Here is an 11,033-nt window from a genome sequence, read left to right as displayed (position 1 = left end):
ATTTCTTTGATAGCAAGTCAACCTTAGTGCTCATCTCAATGGTAGGATTGATCTCATAGAGACCGCTCCTCTTTGGTTGCCCAATGGATGGAATCTCAGTCCTAGCTGCTGAAGCATGGTGTTGGGAGTTTTCACTAAGGGTCTCAAAAAGTTCCCATGCTTCATTCTCATTCTTGTGCATGAAAGTCCCACCACAAGAAGAATCAACCATTTGCCTATGTCGGTCTCTAAGGCCATCATAAAAGCATTGAACCAATTGCCATTTAGGAATAGCATGGTGGGGGCACTTTTTAAGTAATTCTTTTAGTCTTTCCCAGGCCTCATAAAATTGTTCTCCTTCTTGTTGGGAGAAACTCGTTATCGCTCTCCTAATGTTATTAGTACGGCCAATGGGGAAGAACTTTTTAAGGAACTTTTGTTGCATTTCTGCCCAAGTAGAAATTTTAACATTGTCCAAAAAATGAAGCCAATGCTTAGCTTTATCTTTAAGGGAGAATGGGAAAAGAAGTAACCTTAAAGCATGAACTAAGAGGTTTTGAATTTTAACCGTGGAGGACACCTCTAAGAACTAATCTAAGTGCTTATAAGGCTCTTCATTGGCAAGTCCATAAAAAGATGGTAGCATTTGAATCATACTAGATTTGATCTCATATTAAACCACCTCTATGTCAGGCAACTTAATACAAGAAACCGGAGTATATATCGTAGAAATGAAATACTCACTCAAGGGCCTCATTGGAGGCTCATAGTTTGCCATGGTTCTTTGCCTTCTAAGGTTGGCCAAGGTCTCTTCTAACTCTAAGTCAAGTGGGGTCAACTCAAGGTTTAGGGATCGACGACCATGCATACATATAGAAAAAAAAAACTAAATAAATAAAATTAAAAGAAAATAACTACAGCAAAAGAGAGAGTTTAGGACATACCTGAATCGTAATCCACGTGATCTTTCGAACAAAAGTTACATATGTGGGATTTGAGGGATGGGGATTTTTTAAAAATTAAACTAAACAACCCAATCTAATGCAAATATTACAATTAAAAAAATCCTAAATACAATTATATCTAAGAAATAAAAGATAACAACCTAAAATAATTATCGAATCGCTACTCTTGCAGTTACCTACAAAACAAAAGAAAAAGAGATTAGTTAAATAAGCAAAGAAAAATTAAAAATTAAAAACACTAAAATTACTCTAAAAATTATGCCTAATTGACAAAAATCAATCCTAGCAACCATGCTTTGGTTCCACGGCAACGGCGCCAAAATTTGATCGTGTCGCTAACCAATCAAAAATAAAATCCTATACTAATCTAGCAAGCAGAAAGTACGAGGTCGAACTATGGGGAACTAAAAGGCTAAGTCACTAAGATTGAATTCAAAAAAACTAATTTAAACTAAATCTACTAATTAATGCATAAACGTTAACTATGAATATGTGAAGATCTTTGGGATTTCGAATCCCCAATGCTTTTCCCTAACCGATATAACTCTACACTTCAAAGCAAATTAGGGATGGTCTTCCTAAATATGCCCTATCTTCGCAAGACTATCGTTCTTTGCCGAAGCTTGGCACGCTTAGTTTGCTGAGCTATAGAACATCTTTGGCCAAACTCAAACACAATCAACTAGAAGATATAGAACAATCAAATTAATGTAATAAACATGATTCATCTACATCCTAAAGAAAAGGAACTAGCTACTCATCACAAAGTTCATAAGAAAAATAAAGATGAAACATAGGGAGAGAGAGAGAGAGAGAGAGAGAGAGAGAGAGAGAGAGAGAGAGAGAGAGAGAGAGAGAGAGATGTGGTCTTATTCTTCAGCAATGAGAGAGATGAGAGCCCCATTCGCTGTCTTCTCCTCTTCTTTGTGGCTGGCTTCTCTTTTATGTCTCCCGCACACAATGAATCCCCTCTCTTTACCCATCGATTTGACCTTTATTCGTTTTGATTTTGGAAAAACTAAAAACTAGAAAGTTGTAGATATTTTCAATATCGTTCCATAGCATCTTGAATAACCGAAATCCAAGCTCATACGAGAGATATATGCCCAAAATACTGAAGGTAGGTCTGTTTACCCAATTTTCAGATTTATTACCAATTTTGTTCCTTAGACCTCCACCTATTTCCAATTTGACTAAGATCTCACTTTTCATGATTTTTTGGGCGGCAAGATTGAATGCCATGATTTAAAATCCATCAATATCTAAAATATTTGCCAACTTTACATATTATCTCTAATAACCAAAATCACGTTATTCCTGAAAAATACGCAAAAATACTCAATTAACTCTCTTTAATTAAATAAGTATGGGGAATTAAATCAAATAAATAATGGTAAATGCATGCTTATCAAGATGTCAACCCTTCCAGGTATGGTAAGCCTAAGGGTCCAAGAGGGGATACTAGGAGGATGGATGGATTCTTGAAGAACTTTCGAAATCACCTATTTGAGGAGCACAAGCATATAGAAGCTGAAATTCATGGTAACAACCAAGTTGCCTTACAGGATCATAGGGATTATTACCTTCCAAAAATAATGGTTTGTGCTCAAGATTCTATACATGGTTTGCTTGCCCATTTAATCCAAGTGCTTCAACCAAAATCTTTGACTAATGTGGGGTTAGTGGACAAAGAGAAGTTTGAATCCCAAAGTTTCTCAAGAGCAAGAAATGAAGATAACATGGTGAGAGAGATGGGGATTGGGTTGAGAGGGCATGGGAAATCCCATAGGATCCTTACTCGAAACCTTAATTGCAATTCCGAGAAGCTGAGGATCTAGTAAAAGACAATTGTGGGCCATCTGAATTGAGACTGTTAGATTAGTGCTTGAATCCATGGATGTGGATGGGGAAGTTGATGAATCTACCAATTTTTTGTGGAATTTTAGAAGGAAAACTAAATCTAACCCGAATGGACTTGGAAGATGGTTTCCCACTCGTGAATTGGGGGGGAGGGAGGGGGGAGGTTAAGAGATGGTCAAGTCAAGGTAAGAACTCCTTACATGACCTTTAAGGTGAGTTAAGTGTCCATGATGAACTTGACCTAAAAACCACCTTTCTATATAAAATTAGAGGGGGCAGTTGGTCAGGGCGGTCAGTCACTCAATTGACTTCAACAAGGGGGCGGTTGGTCCACGAAAGCATAGGTATTTTGGGGTGTTGACTCCCCCAAACCCCTATTTAATGGTTTTTTTTTACCTCCTAAAATGGATTATTATATTGTTTAGATGGCAGGATACCCTAAAACAAGTTAGAGCTCATGTAGTCACGTAACAGTGAAGAAAGGAGTGATTTTCACGGGACGAATCTCCAGTTGGTTGTTGGAACACGATTTTGAGGTAAATAACCATCTCTTCTATCCATTACCTTCTATTTTCTATTTGTTTTGTGGATGAAGGATGTCACACCCCTCCCAACCGGATCCGGTCATACTCGAATACCCGTCGGGGTGATATACTACAGGATCATGGTTCAATGACAAATCCATATTATCATATGATATAAAAAATCCAAAGGACAAGAAATAAGCAAAATCAATAATTAAAGTTAAAAATTGAATTATCAAAAGGTTACAATTATCTCTCAACTAGGATTAAAACATAATCAAAAAGAAAAAAGAAACTAGACATCGAGTCTAAAAAGAAAGGATTGTTTGTTTGCAGTAGAATTAAACTAAACTAATCCTCTACTGGAACCCAGCTCCATAGGAACAGTTATCACATCCTCCCAGCCGGTACCCTAACTAGCATACCCGAGAGTGTGATCCACAGCCCCGAAGATCAAGTATCGAGGAAATCATCCTCCCACATATACAGTAACATAATCATAAACAGGAAATAATCAAGGTTTAAATATTATAAACAAAGATTCAACATAAGAAATGAATAAACAATATAGTCAGAGTGCGGAAAATGATACCAAATATCTGAAGATATCAAAAGAAGTAAAGTGAGGCGGAAACTCGCTCCACAAATACAGTGGAACGTAGTATGTAAGTCTAAAAGGAATAGCAACTAAATCAAAGGAACTAAGAAAGATAAACTAAACATAAGAGTCTTCTATCCTATAGATGACATCTTCAAAATAGTGGACTTTGTCAATCCAACTGAGATGTTCCAATTCCACGTTGCCTCTAATCGTAGTACGAAACTTGATCAACTGAGGGATCATTAGAGTAATCTTGATTGTCACCAACACCTTGCGTGTAGTACGCTTCATCGGCTTACGCTTCAGTGTATGGTTCTTCATAGTAGTCAGTACCTGTAGAATAGTCTAACAAAACAATGTACAAAAAGGAATGAGTTTCGAAGAAACTCAGTAAGGTAGTTAATCCATAACAACATAAATAACATGTGGCAGTACATAGCAAGATGCAATTTAGTATGAAACAGATAATGTATGTATGCATCTAAACTCTATGTATGCTGGTCTCTATTGGCAGACATGCTTTAAGTCATAGCACCATACTTCTTTGGGTAAGTCACGCGTACGGCTCCTGTTGGTAGTGGGTCCGGCATCCCTCTCGGACATTCCATGGCTGGGGGGTTAAGTCATCTCTCTCTCACATCACCATTTGGTCTAAGAACTGGTGCATGTCAGGGTAAAAGCCTAGCCCAATGCAAGTCATCTACTCAGTTACATCAACTCAGATCCAGATACGTCCATTCCTCCCCTCTCGGGATCCTTTCCAGTATCCTTCACACTAGAGTCAACGTATCCGACTCTCTCAAATACGAACTCATCAACCCTATTGGTTATCCACATATGGTAAACGGGAAGCTCTGATGTCCTCTCACGGATATAACTCACCTGTCTCGAGCGCCCATGAGCCCAAAGTCTAATCATATGCAACCCTCCAATAAATGGCCCCCACAATGTGATTCCCTTCTCACGGATATAACTCACCGGTCTTGAGCGCCCGTGAATCACATTGCTACCATGGGTCGTTTGGTCTCAATACCCTTCCGATTTGGCTCTGATATAACGGGGACATCCTAGCCAAACACTGCTAGACAGTTTTAGGTATGACAATCAAAATTCAGGAAAGCGTCGATGGGCAACCCCGGAAACATCCCATACTATTTTCGATAATGCCCAAGGACAGAATTGTCAAAATGACACATCTCAATCCCAAATCATACCTAATCAGACACAATCTCAGATCATACATGACATACACAATCAATAGTTCATCATATACAAGAGAGTATACAGTCATGATCTAATCGTTAAACAATATATTAATAAGCAATTCACATAAGCTTACATAATAAAAAGAAAACATAAGCAAGTGCTACTGTTCTCACAATAGTAAATCAGAAATATAAAGTATAACAACAATAGGTAAACTCATAGTTTCATATGGTAGAAACCAGAGAGTATGCAATCTATGTAATTAAAGAATAACTGTCCTTACCTTCTAATTCGTAAAGGAACTTAGGGAAACAAGTAAGACCTTGACTAAATCTGAGAAGAAAGTCTTAAACAAGTGTATACAACATGTTAGGAAAGATACATAGAAGGAAAGATCTCAAATCAATCAAAACAGACCAAGAATGAGGTTGCTGTACTCATTGGTCGATTGATTGGTCTACTATCCCAGTTGACCAATGAGTCGACCAACAGAGACAGTGGCCTTCAAGAATCCGAATTTTTAGAAAAAGAAACCGAATTTGGTTGTTCAAAAGGGTACCAAATAAGGGGGAAACTATAATGGCAGCATCCTAGTATATAGAGGACATCAAACCACCAATCAAATCAAGTTTCCAAGTTACAACTCAGGAACAAAAAGGTTAACCTAATTAGGTTAAATCATGGATCATGAAGAAAACATAGTATGATCAAGGATAAAGAATTAGAGGATGATAGGTTACAATTCTTGTAAGGAAAACACATTAAAATTGGCTATTAACAGGGTCAATAACATATATCCAAGAAGTTAGGGTTTCACCCTTTTTGGGTCCCATGAAAAGGTTGAGATCACAGGATGAAAGGAAAGTAAATTGTCGGCCAATAATAACAAGAAAAACCATAGAAAGATTAAATTTAGATTAACATAAATATTGCCCATGAGGTTTCCCTCACATGGGAGGTTACCAAAAGGTTTCCAAAAAGATCATCAAGGGTTAGGGTTTCAAGGGTTAATTCGGCTAGGGTTGAGATCATGCCGATGATCATAAATCTCAAGGAATCGAATGAGATCATGGAATAGATGGTTGCAAGAATGCAGCATCATCTTCCTGATCTCAACCAAGAACAGATCAAAGAAAAGAAAATCAGAGATGGAAGAAAAGTAGATCATAAACATACCTTTGCTGTAGGAGGAAGGAAATCACTTGAGTTCCTGCGAGATATCAACCAAGGATGCAAGGGAATTGATTAGAATGGAGTTCTAACTCATTCTAGAGGCTTAGGAGGCTGATGAGGCGGAGTATTCCCGAGATTAGACTTAAATAGAGTAGCCACGACCTAATTTACAAAAACAGAATCAATTGGTCAATTGATTGGTCGACTGGTCCAGTCGACCAATGAGTCGACCAATTAGAACAGCAACTTCAAAACAGGGAATTGAAGGCTCAGATCAAGTCCAAACATCAAGGGGTTTTGCACACACTTACAGTGACATACCTAGTAGGTAGAAATGCCTTCGAACCAATACAGAGAGCACTCCAAGTCCATCAACTAATCCGATCTTCAACAGGGTGCAGTTTCCATAATTGGAACACTGACATCAACACTCAAGGATTTCAATCCAGCCACCAAGTCTTCTACTGAAATGGCCCAAAGCTGACTTCTTGCCTTACTTTGGGTTGCTGGACCTACAAACAACAGGGTTTTCAGGTCAAGGTTAGAGCTGGGTTTCACAACAGTCCTGGCACGAGTACGAAGCTTCATACAAATCCACTTCTATTTGAATGGAGTCCTCATAACCTACTACAATATAATCTAAAAGAAACATGCATATAAAAGGAATGAGTTCAATAGAACTCAATAAGGTCAACTCAACAACATATCATGCATTCATTCACAAGTTCTCACATCACATATGTATGAATAATGATGGTAATATGAATAATGATGATAATATAACTAATGAATAAATAGGATGTTATGCTCTTAACTCTATCATGAAGTCTATGATAAACATGCATTAAGTTGAACACTAGTCTCCTCTGGGTGGTCTCAGTCACTCTCCCTCATGGCACTCAAGCACGTCTTTTGGGTTCTTCGCGGTAGTCAGGTTAAGACACATCAATCTATGGCTAGGGATATAAGTCGCTCACTTCACCATCTAGCATGAGATCTAGCACGTGTCAATGACAACTCTAAGCCTAATCCATAGTCATATGGTCTCATACTACATGTGATCCGGATATCTTCCCTCATGCCTGGTGCCTTTTTGGTTCAATATCCTTCTCTACCTAAGAATGGTATTCTCAATGGGAGGCATCTTTTGGATCCCATTCCTTAACCCAATGGTCATCCACATATGTTGGAGCAGATGCCTCATGTCTCCTTATGACAATCAAGCCCATCTTTTGGACGCCCATGAGTCCAATCCTAACATATGTAACTCTACCATCTCATGATGACAGTGGACCTGTTTGATGCACACATGATGTCACATCCTCCCAGCCGGTACCCTAACTGGCATACCCGAGAGTGTGATCCACAGCCCCGAAGATCAAGTATCGAGGAAATCATCCTCCCACATATACAATAACATAATCATAAATAGGAAATAAATCAAGTTTTAATATTATAAACAAGGTTCAAAACAAATAATGAACAATCAGTATAATCAGAGTGCGGAAAGATACCAAATATCCAATGATATCAAAAAGGAGTAAAGTGAGGCGGAAACTCACTTCACCAAAAATAGCGGAACGTAGTATGAAAATCAAAAGGAATTACAACTGAAACAAATGTACTAAGAAATAAACTAAGATCAAGCGTCTTCAAGTTTATAGATAACGTCTTCATAAGTATGGACTTCAATCCAATGAATCCGTTCTAACTCTATGCAGTTCTCAAAAGTAGTGCGCAGCTTGATCCGCCGGGGAATCATCAAAGTAATCTTGATCGTTGCCAGCACTTTGCGTGTAATACGCTTCATCAACTTGTGCTTCGCTGTACTGCTCATCATAATAATCTGTATCTGCAGGATAATCTAACAAAAAGAAATATACAAAAGGAATGAGTTTCGAAGAAACTCAGTAAGGTAGTTAATCCATAACATCATAGATAACATGTGGCAAAACATAACATGATGCAATGCAGTATGAAACAGATAAAGTATGAATGCATCTAACTCTATGTATGCTGGTCTCTATGGCAGAAATGCTTTAAGTCATAGCACCGTACTTCTTTGGGTAGGTCACGCATACGGCTCCTGTTGGTAGTGGGTCCGGCATCCCTCTCAGACAAACCATGGCAGGGGGTTAAGTCAACACACTCTCTCACAACCATTTGGCATAAGTACTGGCGCATGTCAAGGAAAAGCCTACAATGCAAGTCATATACTTAGTTACATCAAGTCAGTTCCAGATACTTCCATTCCTTCCCTCTCAGGATCCTTTCCGGTATCCTTCACACTAGAGTCACGGATATTACTCACCGGACTCATCAACCCTATTGGTTATCCACATATGGTAAACGGGAAGCTCTCATGTCCTCTCACGGATATAACTCACCGGTCTCGAGGGCCCATGAGCCCAAGTCCAGCCATATGCAACCCTCCAATAAATGGCCCCCACAATGTGATTCCCGTCCTCTCACGGATATAACTCACCGGTCTTGAGTGCCCGTGAATCCCCATTGCTACCATGGGTTGTTCGGTCTCAATACCCTTCCGAATCGGGTCTGATATAACAGGGGTGTATCCTAGCCAAACACTGCTAGACATCCCTAGGTATGACAACCATTGATTCGGGAAAGCGTCGATGGGCAACCCCGGAAGCATCCCTTTTTTTTTTATAATGTCCAAGGACAGAAGTGTCAAAAGGACACCTCCCAATCCCAAACCGAACTTAATCAAACACATTCTCAGATCAGTCATGACACACACAACCAATAGTTCATCATATAAAAGAGAATGTAAAAGCGACATCAAATTAAGCAATAATAAGTAATTCATATAACATAAATAATGAAAAAGATGATATAAACAAGTGCTACTGTTCCCACAGTAGGAGATCAGAATTAAAATACAATAACAGTAGGTAATCTCATAGTTTCATTAAGTAGAAACCAGAGAACAAGTAATCTATGCAGTTAAGGAATTAATTGTCCTTACATTCTAACTCGAATAGAAACTTAAAGAATCAAGTATGATCTTGACAAATCCTGAGAAGACAGTCCTAAACAAGTGCACACAACATGTTAGGAAAGATGCATAAAGGAAAAGATCATCAATCAATCGAAACAGACCAAGATTGAGGTTGCTGTACTCATTGGTCGATTGATTGGTCTGTTGGACCAGTCGACCAATGAGTCGACCAATGTAGACAGTGGCCTGCAAGAATCCGAATTTTGAGAATCCAGAACCGAATTCGATGGTTCAAAAGGATACAAATCAGAGGGGAATTCTCATGGTAAGTATTCTAGGGTATAGAGAATATCAAATCATAAATCAAAACAAGTTCTCAAGTTACAACCTAGAAATCATGAGGTTAACCTAATTAGGTTGAACATAGGTTAGGAGTGAAAAATAGAAAAATTAAAGATAATGAACTAGGATAAGAAAGAATTCAGATCTAGTAAAGAAAACATAATAATTGGGTTAACATGATCAACAAGGGGGTTTCTGGGTTTAATCCTAGAAAAATTAGGGTTTCACCCTTTTGGCTCCCTGGACAAATAATTGTGAGATCTGAATGAACAAAGACAAATCAAAACAGGAAAATATAGATGATTAAGTTTTAGGTTAACACAAGGTCACCCAAAAAGGATTTCCCTTTCACAAGGTAGGTTACCAAAAGTTCTCCAGACAATCACACAAGTTAGGGTTTCAAAGAATTAGGGTTAGGTTTTCAAGAATTCAACAGGCAGGGTTTAAGATCATGATGATGATCATAAATCTTAAAGAATATGGTGAGATCAGAGAATTGATGATTACAAGAATGCTTCATCATCTTTCTGATCTCAATGAAGAACAGAAAAAAAGAAAGAAATCAGAGATAGAAGAGAGAGTGAGTGAAATCATACCTTTGCCGAAGAAAGATGAAGAAGTCTTCAAGTCTTTGAGAGAAATCACCAAAGGATGCAAGGGAATGGGTTAGATTAGGGTTCTAACTCATTCCAGGTGCTTAGGAGGCAGAGGAGGCGGAGTATTCCCGAGATTAGACTTAAATAGAAGAGACATGATTCAAATTTCAAAAACAGAATCAATTGGTCGATTGGTCCAATCGACCAATGAGTCGACCAATCAAGACAGCGACTTCAAAACAGGGAATTGAAGGCTCAGATCAAGTCCAAACATCAAGGGGTTTTGCACACACCTAGAGTGACATACCTAGGAGTTAGAAATGCCTTTGAATCAATACAGAGACCACTCCAAGACCATCAACTAATCCAATCTTCATCCGGGTGCAGTTTCCACCATTGGGACACTAGCATCAACACTCATGGATTCCAATCCGGCCATCAAGTCTTCAACAGAAATGGCCCAAAGATGACTTCTTGCCTTACTTCGGGTCACTGGACCTACAAATAACAATGTTTCCGGATTAGGGTCAGGGCTGGGTTTCACATTCTCCCCCCCCCCTTAAAGAAATTCCGTCCCCAAAATTGAAAGCGTACCTGTGCTTCCAAAGAGATGAGGAAACTTCTCCTTCATATCTTCTTCCTTCTCCCAAGAAGCTTCTTCAGGGGTATGGTCCTTCCAACAAATCTTTACCAAAGGGATGGGGCGATTCCGCAATTGCTTGTCCTTCTTATCCAAAATTTCAGCTGGCTCTTCATCATAGGTAAGATCAGCACTAAGTCCTTCAGGTGCCTGCTGTAAGACATGTTCCGGATTTTCAACATATT

At 38.8% G+C, this 11,033-nt stretch overlaps 1 non-coding gene across 1 annotated transcript; it reads left to right on the top strand.

The window, feature by feature from the left end:
- The first annotated feature begins 269 nt into the window (after positions 1 to 269).
- Positions 270 to 376, top strand: LOC149005103 (small nucleolar RNA R71). Its single transcript, XR_016170091.1, has one exon. It is a non-coding gene; the product is annotated as a small nucleolar RNA R71 (small nucleolar RNA).
- Positions 377 to 11,033: the final 10,657 nt, after the last annotated feature.

This window comes from Hakea prostrata, chromosome 9 (assembly GCF_041222555.1).
Source record: "Hakea prostrata isolate BN-2017 chromosome 9, UWA_Hpros_2, whole genome shotgun sequence".
Classification (NCBI taxonomy): Eukaryota; Viridiplantae; Streptophyta; class Magnoliopsida; order Proteales; family Proteaceae; genus Hakea; species Hakea prostrata.
Note: the sequence above shows the minus strand (reverse complement) of the source record. Positions and strands in the feature narration are given on the sequence as shown.